The 18,962-nt window shown below is 42.0% G+C and overlaps 1 long non-coding RNA gene and 1 pseudogene across 1 annotated transcript; one reads left to right on the plus strand and one right to left on the minus strand.

Moving 5' to 3' along the window:
• The first annotated feature begins 6,025 nt into the window (after window positions 1-6,025).
• Window positions 6,026-8,308, plus strand: LOC109897238 (uncharacterized; annotated as a pseudogene).
• Window positions 8,309-8,453: 145 nt separating this feature from the next.
• Window positions 8,454-18,005, minus strand: LOC109897239 (uncharacterized). Its single transcript, XR_004211245.1, has 3 exons — window positions 17,903-18,005; window positions 17,402-17,694; window positions 8,454-8,775 (listed from the first exon to the last, which is right to left on the minus strand). It is a non-coding gene; the product is annotated as an uncharacterized LOC109897239 (long non-coding RNA).
• Between the last annotated feature and the right edge of the window lie 957 nt (window positions 18,006-18,962).

The raw sequence follows: 18,962 nt of genomic DNA on the forward strand, positions 1-18,962 counted from the left end.
CACAATTCCAGTGGGTCAGAAGTTTTACATACACTAAGTTGACTGTGCCTTTAAAAGCTTGGAAAATTCCAGAAAATTATGTAATGACTTTAGAAGCTTCTGATAGGCTAATTGACATCATTTGAGTCAATTAGAGGTGTATCTGTGGATGTACTTCAAGGACTACCTTCAAACTCAGTGCCTCTTTGCTTGACATCATGGGAAAATCAAAAGAAATCAGCCAAGACCTCAGATAAAATTTGTAGACCTCCACAAGTCTGGTTCATCCTTTCGGAGCAATTTCCAAATGCCTGAAGGTACCACATTAATCTGTACAAACAATAGCACACAAGTATAAACACCATGAGACCACATAGCCGTCATACCACTCAGGAAGGAGACGCGTTCTGTCTCCTAGAGATTAACGTACTTTGGTCTGAAAAGTGCAAATCAATCCCAGAACAACAGCAAAGGACCTTGTGAGTATGCTGGAGGAAACAGATACAAAAGTATTTAGATCCTAGGTAAAACGAGTCCTATATCGACATAACCTGAAAGGCCACTCAGCAAGGAAAAAGCCACTGCTCCAAAACCACCATAAAAAAGCCAGACTACAGTTTGCAACTGCACATGGGGACAAAGATCGTACTTTTTGGAGACATGGTCTGATGAAACAAAACTAGAACTGTTTGGCCATAATGACCATCGTTATGTTTGGAGGAAAAAGGGGGGGGGGCTTGCAAGCCGAAGAACACCATCACACCCGTGAAGCACGTGGGTGGTAGCATCATGTTGTGGCGGTGCCTTTGCTGCAGGAGGTACTGGTGCACTTCACAAAATAGATGGCATCATGAGGAATTAAATTATGTGGATATATTGAAGCAACATCTCAAGACATCAGTCAGGAAGTTAAAAGCTGGGTTGCAAATGGGTCTTCCAAATGGACATTGACCCCGAGCATACTTCCAAAGTTGTGGAAAAATGGCTTAAGGACAACGGAGTCAAGTTATTGGAGTGGCCATCACAAAGCCCTGACCTCAATCCTATAGAACATTTGTGGGCAGAACTGAAAAAGCGTGTACGAGCAAGGAGGCCTACAAACCTGACTCAGTTACACCAGCTCTGTCAGGAGGAATGGGCCAAAATTAACTTAACTTACTGTTGGAAGCTTGTGGAAGGCTACCCGAAACATTTGACCCAAGGTAAATAATTTAAAAGGCAATGCTACCAAATACTAATTGAGTGTATTTAAAAAAAAGTCCTTAAACTTCTGACCCACTGGGAATGTGATGAAAGAAATAAAAGCTGAAATAAATCATTCTCTATACTATTATTCTGACATTTCACATTCTTACAGTAAAGTGGTGATCCTAACTGACCTAAAACAGGGAATTTTTACAAGGATTAAATGTCAGGAATTGTGAAAAAACTAGTTTAAATGCATTTGGCTAAGGTGTATGTATACTTCTGACTTCAACTGTAAGTCTAAAATGCACGCAGTGCTTGCTCCATACATAATTTATCTTCATCTCCAGTATTTTCCATAACTAGTCAAATTTATTCCGCACATCTGACTTCCTCTTTACCGCCTGTGCAACCAATCATAAACATTCCACCATTTTGAGTTTATTTGTCATGCGCTCTTTCCACCAATTTTGCTGTCACGTGTTACGGTGTTCAGAGTTTGTTATAACCAATTTATTGATGTGATTATGATATGCTATAGATCAGGCCCTATTGTCACCTGTATGCGACACTTACATGTCACGTAAAGAGAGCAAGGTTTGAGGGAATATGGAATGTTTTTCCTAAACAGATGAGGGATTTTGGTAACAACTTTTCAGTCAGAAATGGCTGTAATTATGTAATTATGTTGCAGCTTCGGCAACACGGACAGTGTGGTGGTCGCTGCAGCAGGGAGGAGGGGGAGATAACAGGTGCTAGGCACAGTCTCTCGCTGTCTTTCTTTTTAACACACCGCAGCAAGTCTGAGCCTGGCGGCACAATCAAATCAATTGCGGTCGGACTCCCTCTAGTCATTTGTGTCTTAATTATTTAATCAAAAGGTTCGCTTAAAGCATCAGACATGCTCAGTGAATATAGTTGATTTGACTAAAACACATAGGATGTGTCTATATATGGAAAAATACACATTTTAAACATTTTGACCAATCAATTGGTCAAAAGAACAGGTGACTCTTGATTGACCAATATTTGTTTTTGTCGGGGACAGCCCTAGTGGAGTCACTACAATGTTGTTGATCCATTTTCAGTTTTCTCCCATCACGACCATTGAACTCTGTTAGCTGTTTTAAAATCACCAATGGCTTCATGGTGACATCCCTAAGCAGTTTCCTTCCTGACCTGCAGCTCAGTTGAGAAGTATGACTGCATCTTTGTGTCTGGGTGGTTTAATACATCATCCACAACAATTTATTTGTAATAATGACAATTACAACAATACTGAATGAACACTTATTTTAACTTAATATAATACATCAATAAAATCAATTTAGCCTCAAATAAATAATGAAACATGTTCAATTTGGTTTCGATAATGCAAAAACAAAGTGTTGGAGAAGAAAGTAAAAGTGCAATATGTGCCATGTAAGAAAGCTAACGTTTAAGTTCCTTGCTCAGAACATGAGAACATATGAAAGCTGGTGGTTCCTTTTAACATGAGTCTTCAATATTCCCAGGTAAGAAGTTTTAGATTGTAGTTATTATAGTAATTATAGGACTATTTCTCTCTATACCATTTGTATTTCATATACCTTTGGCTATTGGATGTTATTATAGGCACTTTAGTATTGCCAGTGTAACAGTATAGCTTCCGTACCTCTCCTCGCTCCTACCTGGGCTCGAACCAGGAACACAACGACAACAGCCACCCTCGAAGCAGCGTTACCCATGCAGAGCAAGGGGAACAACTACTCCCAAGTCTCAGAGCGAGAGACGTTTGAAACGCTATTTGCGCTAACTAGCTAGCCATTTCACATCACATCGTTACACCAGCCTAATCTCAGGAGTTGATAGGCTTGAAGTCATAAACAGCAGAGCTGCTGGCAAAATGCACTAAATTATTAATTATAATATAATAACACACAGAAATGCAAGCCTTAGGTCATTAATATGGTCGAATCCGAAAACGATCATCTCGAAAACAAGACGTTTTTTCTTTCAGTGAAATACGGAACCGTTCCGTATTTTAACTAATGGGTGGTATCCATCAGTCTAAATATTCCTGTTACATTGCACAACCTTTGTAACGGCTTTCTTGTGGTGAAGGAGAGTCGGACCAAAATGCAGCGTGTAGATTGCGATCCATGTTTAATAAACAAATGTAAAACACAAATCAATTATAAACACTACAAAACAAATAACGTAACAAACGTAACGAAAACCGAAACAGCCTATACTTGCGTAAACTAACACAGAGACAGGACCAAAGACACTAAGGACAATCACCCACAAAACCCAACACAAAACAGGCTACCTAAATATGGTTCCCAATCAGAGACGATGACTAACACCTGCCTCTGATTGAGAACCATATCAGGCCAAACATAGAAATAGACAAACCAGACACACAACATAGAATGCCCACCCAGCTCACGTCCTGACCAACACTAAAACAAGGAAAAAACATACGAACGATGGTCAGACCGTGACAACCTTCAATGTTATGTCATAATTACGTAAAATTCTGGCAAATTAGTTCGCAATGAGCCAGGTGGCACAAACTGTTGCATATACCCTGACTCTGCGTGCATTGAACGCAAGAGAAGTGACACAATTTCACCTGGTTAATATTGCCTGCTAACCTGGATTTATTTTAGCTAAACATGCAGGTTTAAAAATATATACTTCTGTGTATTTATTTTAAGAAAGGCATTGGTGTTTATGGTTAGGTACACGTTGGAGCAACGACAGTCCTTTTTCGCGAATGCACACTGCATCGATTATATGCAACGCAGGACACGCAAGATAAACTAGTAATATCATCAACCATGTGTAGTTATAACTAGTGATTATGATTGATTAAGTTTAATGCTAGCTAGCAACTTACTTTGGCTTCTTACGGCATTCGCGTAACAGGCTGGCTCCTCGTGAGGCAGATGGTTAGAGCGTTGGACTAGTTAAGTGTAAGGTTGCAAGATTGAATCCCTGAGCTGACAAGGTAAAAATCTGTCTTTCTCCCCCTGAACAAGCCACCGTTCCTAGGCCGTCATTGAAAATAAGAATGTGTTCTTAACTGACTTGCCTAGTTAAATAAATGTAAAATCTGCAAAATCGGCGTCCAAAATTACCATTTCCGATTGTTATGAAAACAACTTGAAATCGGCCCTAATTAAATCGGGCATTCCGATTAATCGGTCGACCTCTAGTATGTCTCTAGGACCATGCCCCAGGATTACCTGACATGATGACTCCTTGCTGTCCCCAGTCCACCTGGCCGTGCTGCTGCTCCAGTTTCAACTGTTCTGCCTTCTTATTATTTGAACATGCTGGTCATTTATGAACATTTGAACATCTTGGCCATGTTCTGTTATAATCTCCACCCGGCACAGCCAGAAGAGGACTGGCCACCCCACATAGACTGGTTCCTCTCTAGGTTTCTTCCTAGGTTTTGGCCTTTCTAGGGAGTTTTTCCTAGCCACCGTGCTTCTACACCTGCATTGCTTGCTGTTTGGGGTTTTAGGCTGGGTTTCTGTACAGCACTTTGAGATATCAGCTGATGTACGAAGGGCTATATAAATACATTTGATTTGATTTGATTTGATATGTATGTATGTATGGGGGACAGAGGAAGGGGTAGTTAATCAAAAATCATGTCAACCCCGATTATTTCACACACTGTGAGTCCATATAACTTATGTGATTTGTTCAGCAAAATTTTACTTCTGAACAAATTTTGGCTTGTATGAACAAATTGGGTGAATACTTATGCAACAACTATTTGAGTTATTACCTTCTTTATTAATTTGTAGAATTGTCTTTTCACTTTGACTTTATGGAGTAGAGCAATGACAAATATTTATTGTAACTATTTCAATCCCACTTTAAGGCAACCAAATGTGAAAAAAGTTCAAGGGGTGTAAACTTTCTATAGGCACTGTATCTATATTGTCATTGTCGCACTTCATATCCAAATCATCTATAAGTAACATCATTGAGTAATATATTTTTAGATACTTAAGGATGACTTGGACATGAAGCATTAAAATGCAAATAAAGGTACCATTGACTTGCATTGGATGCAAAAAAAAGTTAGTGGACAACAAAACCAAAGCATGGGGGGGGTTCTTAAAAAAACCCACCTGGAACCGCACCATCTAGTGGTCAGAACCTGGTAATATCAGGATGTAGGACAGGACAAAAGCCAAACAACTTTAATTTCTAATTTCTCTGAACAGGGGTTTGAAAACCATCACCAAATTCACTGGGAATACATTACACAGGATGAAGAACCGCAGCTTTTCAGACATAGAGAACTATTACTATATGCTCGTTGTTGGGGTGGGATTGGCATGGGGGGGGGGGGGGTGGCTTTTGACCACTTCTTTGTATTCTTCATGTCTAACTCATTGTTGGAAAAAAAGTTGGGTCCAAATCAGGTGCTCGGTACTATATTTATTGAATATTATATGAATCCTATAAATGAAAATAGACAATTTGGGTGCAATCAATTAGTTTAGTTTCACAGAGATAAAGAATAATCTAAGAATAATCTAAAATGGTTGGTGTCAATCCTTTCTCGTGCTTTTTGAGGTTGAACGACCCCGCTGTCATAGCTGGCTTGATAATTTGCCACACATGATTAACTGAGCTATGTAGGCTCTACATTTTACATCTGGTTTAGCTAGCTAATGATCCTGCTCTGCAGTAAGTTAATAAGTTACAGTTCAAGCCATTTCTGCTGTAACATCCAGATTGGTGCATCATTCATTGACATTGGCTACATCTCCTCTCTATGGTGTGCTGTCCGAGATTGAGGTTCTCCAGTCCATCTATCTGGATGAGCTGCAGATTAACAGAAGAGATGATGGGTGAGCCCCTCTATTTGATGATAGTGTTGTTCTGGGGCCTTGGGCTAAGACCTCACTTCGATGGTAGCAGGATTTTGCTGACTCATGAATCTGTATAATTACCAGCTGTAGCCTGATTGCAGATCTGTTTGTGCTGGTGTGGCATAGCAACAAATGACAAAACAACTTGGTTCACCTTAAGCACATACAGTACAGATCTGTGACCAGACTATAATACTATAGGCACACAAACACCACACACACCATTGTATCAGAGGTGCAGTGTGCTAGTTATGTCGCATCACGAGGATGGGCCAAATAGAGGAATATTGCAGGTCTGTTGCATCATACTCAGCTGATTGTTACATTCCCTCTGTATTCAACATCCTGTCCTGCCAACTGCTATTTGAAGAGGACTATCAGCCTTCACACTTAAACAGACATCTCTTTCTGCTCTCTTTTCTATCCCTGGGTGTTTTACTATAGCACATGACTGATTAGCCTCCCCCGGACAATAGATAAGACTAGATGAATAGCTGATAGACTTCAGGCTTTGAAGTATGTGCGTGTGTTTAATTGAAATTCTCTGTTGCTCACCCTGACTTTGACTCTCAACTTGCAGTTATGCTCATATTCCCTTCTTCCTTGTCCTTTGCAATCCCCCAAATATATTCCCCATCCCCTGGTTTAGGGCATGTATTTAGGTTACTTGTGTACCCACCTAAATATACTGGCCTTCCCTGCTCCTGGAGAGCTACCTACAGGGTGTGTACACTTTTGTGTATTGGTGCAGGTATGTAACAGAAGTCTGCTTACCCAGCAGCACCGGAGTTGAGGGGTCCCTATGTGAGTTTTGAGATAACCCTCAATGTAGCAACAACACTTCCTGTAATATTGTTTCTGAATCATGTGAAAGTTTCAGCTTTCAGAATTTCAGAATCCTGCTCTGTCCCTTTCGTTCTCAGGACATGCCACTTCCAATGTTATACACTGATCTCTCTCTCTTCCTAAGTATCCCTCCTCTCCTCCCTCCATTTTCATCCACAACCCTCTGGGTCTTTCTGATGACAAGCTGTGCAGGTAACTAGAGGAAATCTGTTGTCCTCTTAGGTTCATTGTAGTCTTATCCACTGCTCTGATGAAGCGTTGTTAAAAAAAAATTGTGTCCCCTGTTGCTTGTATTGCTCCCAGATTTCTCTCTCTAAGTGTGCAGAAATGTCTGCAGAAAGAGGCGGTGTCCTGCCTGGGTTCTGCTGTGTTGTACCAGCTCATTGAGGCCAGTTCTTTCTCTCGCTTTATTTCCCTCATTTTCTCTTTCTCTCACTCCCTCTGTTCTTAGTTGGAGACCACTGTATTTGTGATATTAAAATTAGAACTGTGGCTCGAGGATGTCCTTTGACCTGATTTTATTTTATTTAGAAATGTATAAATAGAGATGAATATCCGAGGACACCCCCGGACAGGGCCAAACAGGAAGGATATAACCCCACCCACTTTGCCAAAGCACAGCCTCCACACCACTAGAGGGATATCTTCAACCACCAACTTACCATCCTGAGACAAGGCTGAGTATAGCCCACAAAGATCTCCACCACGGAAGGGAGAGGCAGGCCAGAGGCAGGGAGAGGCAGGCCCCACACCCACCCAGGGACACCGGTCCCCCCCACCGACCATCTGGACAAACTCTCTCTGTCCTCAGAGAAACATGACAACCTCTACAGTGCTCCTCCTGCCAACTTTCACAACGCACCAATCAAGGCCAGACTTCAGGAGAACTCTAGCCACCCAGACCTGGGACAAGCACAGTTAAGCCAATTGGAGAAGGAAGAAGGGGAGGGACGTACAGAGCTAGGCCTACAAGAGGCTCCTAAAGACGGTCAGCTAATAAGCAAATCAAGCTGGACACTTCTAAAATAGACATCCCATCCAACAACGGCATGGAAATGGAGCCTGGCCGAGGCCATAGGGAGAGCGGAAGGAGGAGGGGCCCTCGCGGTTCAGTGCAACAGCCTGACCAATGGCAAGAGAGGCAATTCAGAGGAACAGACCAATGGGATGCCCGGGGGAGCGGGTACCATTGCTACTGGGATGGGCGCGGTCAGCGAAGCAGGGGAGCTGCCAACTGTCCCGTAGCAGAGAAGGCAGAGCTCACATGGCTGGTGGGAGGGGCTTCCATCAGAGTGTGGTAGAGGGAGATGTGGGGAGAGATGCTGCTGCTCTATGACAAAGGGACAAAAGAGGAACTAAGAACAACTATGTCTGTACCTCAATTTACATTCTCGACACATCTAAAATAAAGCTTTGCACTGTCTGGTACCTAGATTAACCGGTGTGTCCTGCCTTCTTTCCTATTGCTGTTTGAATTGTTGTCCATGGGCAGTTTAGTTTATGCTGAAGCATTCTTTTGACTGCATAAGATAAAGAAATGACGGGCCACATTTGTCTGAGGGAACATACAGAATATTTATTATTGACAGAAATCAGCTGAAATTGACCTGCCTTGAACATCACACACACTTCAACTTATTTTCCCCCACCCTCTTCCTTTTTCCCCCTCCTGCTTTCGCTCCACCCCTTATTTCTGCGTACCAACGCCTCCCCCTGGGTGTCCAGCCTCACCCCCAGCCCAGTAGTAGTAGTTGTAGGCCGGACAAGAGCCCTCCTGCTGGAAGTCTGGCCGCTGCGTGGGGACACTGACAACCCGGGGAAGTGTTGCACTGGCCTGGAGATGTTTCTGTACTTCAGGGTTTTAGGAAAACAGCTCCACCTGAGAGTGGGACAGGAGTATGAACGGATAAGCTTAGGCACTGCACATTATTTATGAGGGATACCTGGAGAAATAATAATAATAATAATAATACATTTTTACCTGACCCTCCCTGAACGCTTGAAAAAAAGTGACCCTCCCCTATACCCCAAAAAATAATAAAAAAGGTGCATTATGCAGAAATCACTCCGCGGTTTCCTGGTTGCAAAAATGCTAATAGTCACCTGATTTCCGTAACGAAACAAGCAATGTAGAGAATGAATACTGTCTAAACCCCTGTGAAATATACACTACATGACCAAAAGTATGTGGACACCTGCTTGTCAAAAATCTCATTCCAAAATCATGGGCATTAATATGGAGTTGATCCCCCCCTTTGCTGCTGTAACAACCTCCACTCTTCTAGGAAGGCTTTCCCCTAGATCGATGTTGGAACATTGCTGCTTTCATTCAGCCACGTGCATTAGTGATGTCAGGCACTGATGACTGATGGTTGGAGAGATTAGGACTGGCTTTGCAGTCAGCATTCCAATTCATCCCAAAGGTGTTCGATGTGGTTGAGGTCAGGGCTCTGCAGGTCAGTCAAATTCTTCCACACCGATCTCGACAAACCATTTCTGTATGGACTTCGCTTTGTGCATGGGGGCATTGTCATTACAGTTGGCACTACACATTCGGGCAGGTAGTGTTCTCCTGGCATCCGCCATACCCAGATTTGTCCGTCGGACTGCCAAATGGTGTGATTCATCACTCCAGAGAACGCGTTTCCACTGCTCCAATTGTGGAGAGCTTTACACCAATCCAGCTGACGCTTGGCATTACGCATGGTGATCTTAGGCATGTGTGTGGCTGCTCGGCCATGGAAACCCCTTTCATGAAGCTCCGATGAACAGTTCAGAGGCAGTTTGGAACTAGGTAGTGAGTGTTGCAACTGAAGACAGATGATTTTTATGTGCTACGCGCTTCAGCACTCCCGTTCTGTGAGCTTGTGTGGCCTACCACTTAGCAGCTGAGCCGTTGTGGCTCTTAGACTTTCTACTTCACAATAACAGCACTTACAGTTGACCCGGGCACTTCTAGCAGTGCACAAATTTGACGGACTGACTTGTTGGAAAGGTGGCATCCTATGATGGTGCCATGTTGAAAGTCACTAAGCTCTTCAGTAAGGCCATTCTACTGCCAATGTTTGTCTATGGAGATTGTATGGCTGTGTGCTTGATTTTATACACCTGTCAGCAACGGGTGATGCCGATATAGCCGAATTCACTCATCTGAATGGGTGTCCACATACTTTTGTGTGTATATATTTTCCATAACCAAAAGTATTGTATTTTCAGCTGTTTGAAGCTGGTGCACAAAACCTAATGTTAAAGACCACAAAAATGAAACTTAAGAACACGAAGCATAGAAATAACAAACAGAACCGATCTACCACTTCTTATTCTTGCTTTCACTGAGAATGACAGATCTATAACTCACATTTCTATGTGAATTTGGTCAGTTGCCCAAAAAGTTACATATTGCAGCATTAAAACAAAGTGGATAGCAGAGAACATGCCTACCATTTACCCTCACTCCTAGGACAGACCAGAGCCTTAGATATGCAGTTTTAGAAACTGTTCTGAGTTTTGTAAACATTACATGGCCAAGTAGCCAGAAGATTGTGGATTCGCAGACTGCATACAAGGTTGAAAATAACTAATAATAATTATAATAATAATTATAATAAAAGCACTACACGAATCGAATACAGTACATCTCTTTATTTGCGGTCCGATAATTTTTTTTATAAACATCGACACAATTAAATAGTGTGCACGAATTGGCGGGAGTCGTGCCTATAGTACGTCGTCGCCACACACCCATCCCCTTATTCTGGTCTCGACATTTTAAATTATGCTTGAGACATTATCCTCACAAATAAGTAACCTCAAACATTTTCAGGACGTAAGTGTTCACTTTCCCTTCAACTGAAATCCTTACCGTTCAGTATTTCTAAACACCCCCCTTAAACACACACTACCCAAACTAATGGACATGTGACAGCAAGTCAGCATGGCATATTCCAAACGAGCACTGGGTACTTGATACATATTGACCAATATGGGTATGTCCATTTGGCGAATGTAGATTGGTGGAGGAAGTAAAGGAACATCATAGCAGTTGCCCCGAGGCAGATGAACTCTTTGCCCAGGCCCTCAACTCTGTTCACTAACCTTTTGGCGATGAGGTGGCACAAACTTCCCTGCATAGGCCTTTGCTGAACCAGGTAAGGGAGTATTCTCTCCCAAACTATGCACAGTGGACATTGAGGTTGTCCCCCCCCCCCACCAGTGACTTCTGTGCCATACCCAGGAACATTTTGAGGAGCAGTCATTTTCTCAGAGCACACCCTCTCCTCTTCAGGCTCCAGATAAGTCATAATAAATTCAGTGTCAGTCAATGTCGAGATGAAAACCTCACACACTCATCATAGGGCAGACACTCCTGCAGAGCAACCGCAACCCCCCCATAGGAAGAGCATAAGAGCAGACAGTTTGGCCTCCAAAATGGCGTCCTCACCAGGGGCCGACTGGTAACTGACCCCGCCCTTATAAATCAAAATCAACTATTACAGGTGGAGGCGTTTCACATTATTCACTTAGTCTACCACAGCATTTCCCCCCCACTTTTTATGGAAGCCCCAGAAACTTTCCATACCCCCCCCCTACATACAGTACAAGTCAAAAGTTTGGACACACCTACTCATTCAAGAGTTTATTTTTACTATTTTCTACATTGTAAAATAATGGTGAATACATCAAAACTAGGAAATAACACATACGGGATCATGTAGTAACCAAAAATAAAATATATTTCGTATCGCTGCAGAATGCTGTTGTAGCCATGCTGGTTCAGTGTGCCTTGAATTCTAAATAAATCATAGACTATGTCACCAGCAAAGCAACCCCACACCATCACACATCCTCCTCTGTGCTTCACGGTGGGAACCACACATGCTGAGATCATCCGTTCACCTACTCTGCATCTCACAGAGCGGTTGAAACCAAATCTCAAATTTGGACTCATCAGACCAAATGACAGATTTCCTCCAGTCTAATGTCCATTGCTCAAATTTCTTGGCCCAAGCAAGTCTTCTTCTTATTGGTGTCCTTTAGTAGTGGTTTAATAGGCAGAAATTCAACCATGAAGGCCTGATTCACACAGTCTCCTCTGAACAGTTGATGTTGAGATGTGTCTGTTACTTGATCTCTGTGAAGCATTTATTTGGGCTGCAATCTGAGGTGCAGGTAATTGCCGATTTCTGAGGCTGGTAACTAATGAACTTATCCTCTGCAGCAGAGGTAACTCTGGGTCTTCCTTTCCTGTGACATTCCTCATGAGAGACACTTTCATCATAATGCTTGATAGTTTTTGCGACTGCACTTCAAGAAACTTTCAAAGTACTTGAAATTCTCCTCATTGACTGTCCTTTGTCTTAAAGTAATGGTTATCTTTGATTATTTGAGCTGTTCTTGCAAACATGCTACAGCTATGGCTGTAGCCAAGAACTTACAGATGGAAATTATTCCTAGGTTGGGTCTGGCACCCAAATTAAGGTCGGACAATGGCACACATTTTGTAAATAGTGTTATTCAAACTATTTCTGAGAGTCTGTGAAGGTTGTTGAGAAATCTACGTGGGTTCACGCCAGCCACTGCAGGAAGGTGCCATACGACCCAGTCCAAGCTGTACCAGAGGATGAATCGCTGCAGAGGACCTAGCTGGCCATGGGAGGATCAGGGACAGATTCTGTGTATCCTGTTTGTAGCTTTTCTGGCTAGCCTCTTTATTGCAGCTGCTGTATGGACTCTGAAGGGATCAGAGCAGACCAGAGGAGGTGATGACAGGAATGCTAACAGTCTGACCAATTCCAGTGCAGTCCCACGGCGGGACTTAAATAACAGCCGCTCAAACAGAAATAAACGTTCAGCAACTTGGTGGTATCACCAAGAGACGCTGAACATTTCAACACCATGGAAAGACAATGTATGGTATGATATGCTGACGTTTCACGTCAGACAATGGAAAAATGGGACTTGTATAGCATGCCTTCCCACCCCTACTAGTTCAATTTCTATGTTCACTCTGTATAATAACCTATAAAGTGTAGTGAGTACTAAATGTGTTGTGCTACTAATGACATACTGTGTTAATCTGTACAAACACCATGGGACCACGCAGCCGTCATACCACTCAGGAAGGAGAAGCGTTCTGTCTCCTAGAGATGAACGTACTTTGGTCTGAAAAGTGCAAATCAATCCCAGAACAACAGCAAAGGACCTTGTGAAGATGCTGGAGGAAACAGGTACAAAAGTATTTATATCCACAGTAAAACGAGTCCTAGAAATGTCCTCTGGTCTGATGAAACAAAAATAGAACGAGGAATGAGGAATGAAAATGATGTGGATATATTGAAGCAACATCTCAAGACATCAGTTAAAGCTTGGTCGCAAATGGGTCTTCCAAATGGACAATGACCCCAAGCATACTTCCAAAGTTGTGGCAAAATGGCTTAAGGACGACAAAGTCAAGGTATTGGATTGGCCATCACAAAGCCCTCAATCCTATAGAAAATTTGTGGGCAGAACTGAAAAAGCGTGTGCAAGCAAGGAGGCCTACAAACCTGACTAAGTTACTTACACCAGCTCTGTCAGGAGGAATGGGCCAAAATTCACCCAACTTATTGTGGGAAGCTTGTGGAAGGCTGTAGTTCAGCATCGTCGTGGTTCTATGATATGTTAGGACGACGGGGTACTCTGATGTTACAAGTTCTCCTCCCAGTAGCGATTGTGCTATGCCTTATGTTTTGTGCCTGTTCTATTTTGATAACATGTATGAGGTCTGTATTGCTGAAATGGGGTGGGGTTGCTCTGGGCCCTGACAAATCCTGAATGATGCCTCTGCTAACAAAGGATGATAGAACAGAGGATGAGGACCCTAATTTGAATGAGTTGCCAAACTATTTATCTTATGATGAAGGTGATGATGAAGAATGCTCACCTGTTTCGAATAATAGTAAACGTGTTTTTATAACTGAAGTTATTTTTTATTAAACTCCATTGTTGCATATACTGCATTATGCATTGAATATTTGCTTTTCACTCTCTATGAAGATATAGGCTTAAATCGTATAAACTGTATGTATCTTCTGTTTTTCTTCATGGCTCATGCCGGTGACTGTATCATAGACAAATTGGTAGAATGCTTATATGTGTTGGCGGTTGAAATGGGAGGATGTTGAGTCTGTGATAGAGCTGTCACATGCAGCAACCAATGCAATGAATTCTTGTTTTTATGTTTCTTGTTTTATAGAGAATGTATGCACCACTATGTGGAAGTAAAACCTCAATGAACCAACGAATGGTTATTTACAATGGTAATATACTAGTGCAAGGAAGTTTTTGTTCCTGTAAGTTTGAGTTGGAAGTGGTTTGTTTTATTTGTACTAATGTTTAAAAAAAGTTGTAATCCTATTTTAAATTGAGACTAGGTTTCAAGGTGGGGGGGAATGTCGTAGAATCACAACATTATGTTAATCACATGACTTTTATATTAGAATGTAATCCTATAATAGTACTCACATTGTCTGTTTTTCTTAGAGGCAACAGAATAGGATTGTTGGAACTTTCATGTGTCTGTGTGAAGAGAGAGAAGCCTGAGATTTAACGCTGACAAGTAGATTTACGATGGCCTGGTGATAACCTAAAGACTGCATTGCATTCCAATCCATGATTATTGTCTGTGTGCCTGTCTGTGTGCAACAGGGAGAACCAATCACCAGTTTTTTTAAGGAAAAGATTTAGTATTCTAGCTTGCATTAGTATTTTTTGTATAAGCAAGCAGTAAATGAACTAGAGACAGATATTTGGCACCATGTAAATCTTGATGTCTGTTGCATGAGAGCACAATATACCTTGTATGATTTCAACATATCTGTTCTTTGTCACAAGGACTCAGGAAGACTATAAAGAGTTGTAACCGAATCCTGTTAATTTGGGCTTTTAACTCTACACCATTGGGTGATTGTTAAATGTTCCATTACTGCAGTAATTACTAATAAAGTTAATTGTTTTGAAGAAATCTACAATTCTCTCCGTTGATTAGAATAATTCCAGAACACATGCAATCATTTGAACTTTTTTGCTATTTTTATATAGGAACATAAAACTAAAACTGAGGGAGCCAGGTACACTAATGATCCTCATACCAGATAAAAACCAAACTCGTGTTTCTAAAAGTGAATGCCTGTAACGTCAGAAAGCAAGTGCAGGTGATGAGTTTAATAATAAACGGCACATCAACCAATATAACAAACACGAGTAGCATAGAGACATGAAACACATAAACCATACTGACTGGGGAAAGAACCTAAGGGAGTGCCAGATATAGGGGAGGTAATAAGTGAGGTAATGGAGTCGCACGTGCAGGTGCGCGTAATGATTGATGCCAGGACCGGTGGCTAGTATACCAGTGACTGCGAATGCCAGAGGGGAGTACATGTGACATTGACTGTGTGATGAAAATGTTCATGTGTGTCTGAACGTATGTTTAGCACAATGGTGCTTTTCTAATAACCAACTTGGTTGGGTTCATGCAAGTGACTGATTGATTGTACAAAGTAGGAATCCACACAATCACTGAATCAATTTGGCACTATGCCCAGAACATTGCTCTGGGAACTAGGAGTGATGATACAATAGCTCAGTTTCAAGGTAAGAAGCCTGGTGTGGTATCAGTCAGGCTCATGCAGGAACCAACCATGCTTTAATGACTTGTTTGTGTAGCAGTATGAAGTTTCATCAGGCTTGTATTGAGTTTGTAAACCTCTCTGGCCGTGATAATAACAATTGCTTCATTTGCTTTGTATTTGAGTCCTTAGTGGTGAATTTCTACGACAACTGTATAGCCTAAGGAATTTGTTTCACTTAATTCTAAGTAGTAACTATAAATTTAAATTTTATACAGTAACTGTGAAATTTATTGCCATGTGGTTGAAATTTTGAATGCTCATGCCAGCCTGTAGTTGTCACAAACGCTTCAATTGATTTCTTAAATGGCAACATGTAGAAATAATAATGAATTTCCTTCTGACTTGCTCCTGAACGATGGTGTTTAATAGACTGTTGAAATGATCACCACAATCACACAATAGTGTACTTCCCAAGCAAAATAAAAAAAGTATCCTCTGCTATAGAAGTTTGTAGCGAAGCCTCTGAACATCATGGACACAAACCAAAGCTATCCTGTATGTAGAGCCACGTCTTTCCCCTGCATAGTACAGCTTGTTTCTAGCATAAAGCATCGTTGACTAAAGCGTTGTTAAAGAATCCGGTCCATTTGAATTAAAAACATCTTAACCTAACAAGGGGTAGGGCCTACAATTTGACCCATTCATCCTCAAATAAATAACCCCTCAAACCGAGCCCTGGTTTTAACTTAACACACCGAGCCCTTCACTGACACTGAGCTATTTAAGGAGTGTATGGTAACTGAAGGAATTGGCTGACAAAATCTATAGATGGTAGACTATAATTTAATTTGTCAAACAGGTAGGCATACCTCTTTCTTGAATAGAAAGAAACTGGCTCCAACACAAAGCCCCCTTCCTGCTAGTAGCCAAGGCAAATTAAAATGAAGACTGCTTAAAATAATTAGGCCTACTTCCAGCACTGACATGCTGTCCATCTCCATGGCTGCTGCTTCATAGTTATGTAAATTACTTGAATATGACTTATTGTGAGGTTAACTCTGACAAATAGCTTCATTATGGGCAATAAAATATTATTTGTATTAATAAATAGAGCAGTAGCAAGCGTACCTCCGGTCCTCATCTTCACGCTCTTTCTCTATTGAATTTTTGGGACAAATAGTTTTTTTGCCGAAGAAGCCTTTCACTTGCTTCCTGAAGTGCCACTGTATACAGCACAGCCATTGGTTAGGCAGAACAAAGGGATTTACATCAGCAAGAGCAGGGCAGGCCAGAGCTCATGACAGGCCAGAGCTCATAAAAGGCCAGAGCTCATAAAAGGTTAAATAAAAATAAAAAAAATTAAAAAAAATTGTGGTAGCCTAGTTTTATATACACACTCCCAGTGCATTTCCCCCCAGGACCGAGTTTGGGAAACGCTGGCCTAGGCATATAGTATAGGCTATGGATCACTTGATTGAGACCCCACTAGGCGCACTTGATATTGCGTGCCCAGCAGAGATTCAGGGATGAGGGGCAGCATTGGGCACACATTGAGATATAATAAGCAACTCATTCTCAAACACTGAGCAATATGACATTTAATCTATTACAAATTACAAGACCTCCCCTGGACTAAAAAAATTAAAATACTAAACAGTCCCCCTGACTGAAATTGAAAAAGCCCGAACCACCCTCATTTCCCTCTGGGTAACAATTGTGCAAATTTCGACAACTCCCTTAGGCTTCTTCAATGGCTCAGGAAAATATAATAAAGCTGCACACATCTTTCATTTGACTAAGGAGAACACTTGTTGGAGTGTAAGCCAACCTAATGCATCAGTGTGGCAATCCCACTCAACCAATCGACAAGTCAGCCCACCACCATTCACTCACCCTCAGCGAGGTTGTAGGAAACCGTAAGCATACGTTTTTCAGGAAGCAGAGGTGAAGACTCAAACCGGATGCTTCCTGTTTCTTCCAGCTCCGCTCAGGCTTTTCTTTTATGCCTGCTATGTTAGGTTACCACTCACTAGATCTCTCCACATCTTGATTGGCTCTAAGAACATGGTCCATTTCATCACAGGTGGGGGTGGTCAGAGAACCCTGGTAGCGGTAGAACTTGGTGAGGTCCACACTTCCTAGCAGATCACTGATGGATAGTGGCTGCACTATGTCAACTGATGAACCTGAGACAGGAGAGTTGTATGAAAAATACTAGTAACACCACTATCAAGGGATAGAAGGCTCTCCCCTTGTTAGTGCCCTAAAAGCAGTGGAGTTTTCACTTTGCTCTTTCTCTCTCTGTATCTATCTCTGCAAATTCAAATTAGCTACATTGGCATAAAAATACAGAATATAAGTACTTTAAAGCTAGCTGGCACCACTGCTCCTCACCCTTCTCTGTTATATTCAGCAGATATGTCAAAGTCCTCCAGGATTCCACATGCCATTGCTCACCTGTCACCTGGAATCCATGGAATGTGTTGATGATAGCATGGATAATAAGTAGTGAAGGCTGGTGGGAGGAGCTATAGGAGGATGGGTTCATTTTAATGGCTGGAACACATCAAACACATGGTAACAACGTGTTTGACTCCATTCCATTGATTCCATTCCAGCCATTACAATGACCCCGTCCTCCTATAGCGCCCCCCACCAGCCTCCTCTGATAAGGTATTCTGCCGTAACTCCTATTACTAAGTCAAGAATCATAACTCTGTCATAGTATTGTCATCATCAATGTCGAACTGTTGTGACGTAGAGTTGAACATCTAGGATTTTACCCACGCACCGCTACTGCACACACACTCTCTCTCTCCTAGTACAGTATCTCACCTCCATGGGGTATCTGACTGAATCCACTGTGTGTTCAGACCCTTGGTGGCACAGTGAGTCGCCTCCCCAGTGGAAATGTATCATGACGGCCAGGGAGCCATCAGGCCCTCCTCTAACACAGAGCTCACTGGGAGGATGAACATAAGTTGTGGTATTACCGCAGTATAAGTTAATATGGTGTTGTGTATTCACTAACAACTGTTAACGAGAAAATGATACCTATGTCCTTGAGCTACTGAGATTAATTTAAAGAAGACCAGGTAACACATGTCCTACAGACACACTATAAAGACAGGACCAAGGAGATTCACCACAAGAGTACCTGTGTGTCCATTGTTCGTGAGGAACTTGATGCTGTGTGGATTAGTGATGTCACTGAAGGTGCGGTTGCGGAGACTGGGGTCAAAGGTCAGCTGGTTAGCATCAATGTTGATCGGCGACCGTCTGAACCCCTCCACACTGAGAGTTTGGAAGGGAGGGCCAGAAAGAGGGTCTGTTCTATAAAAGAGAGAGAAAGAAAAAGAAAGCCTCTGTCAGATTAAACGTTTTCTGGTATGAACTTGTGTAGCACAGCTATGAGATGAGTGAAGAGTAATGGCCTGAGGTTAAGTCAGAACTA

This window comes from Oncorhynchus kisutch, linkage group LG10 (assembly GCF_002021735.2).
Source record: "Oncorhynchus kisutch isolate 150728-3 linkage group LG10, Okis_V2, whole genome shotgun sequence".
Classification (NCBI taxonomy): domain Eukaryota; kingdom Metazoa; phylum Chordata; class Actinopteri; order Salmoniformes; family Salmonidae; genus Oncorhynchus; species Oncorhynchus kisutch.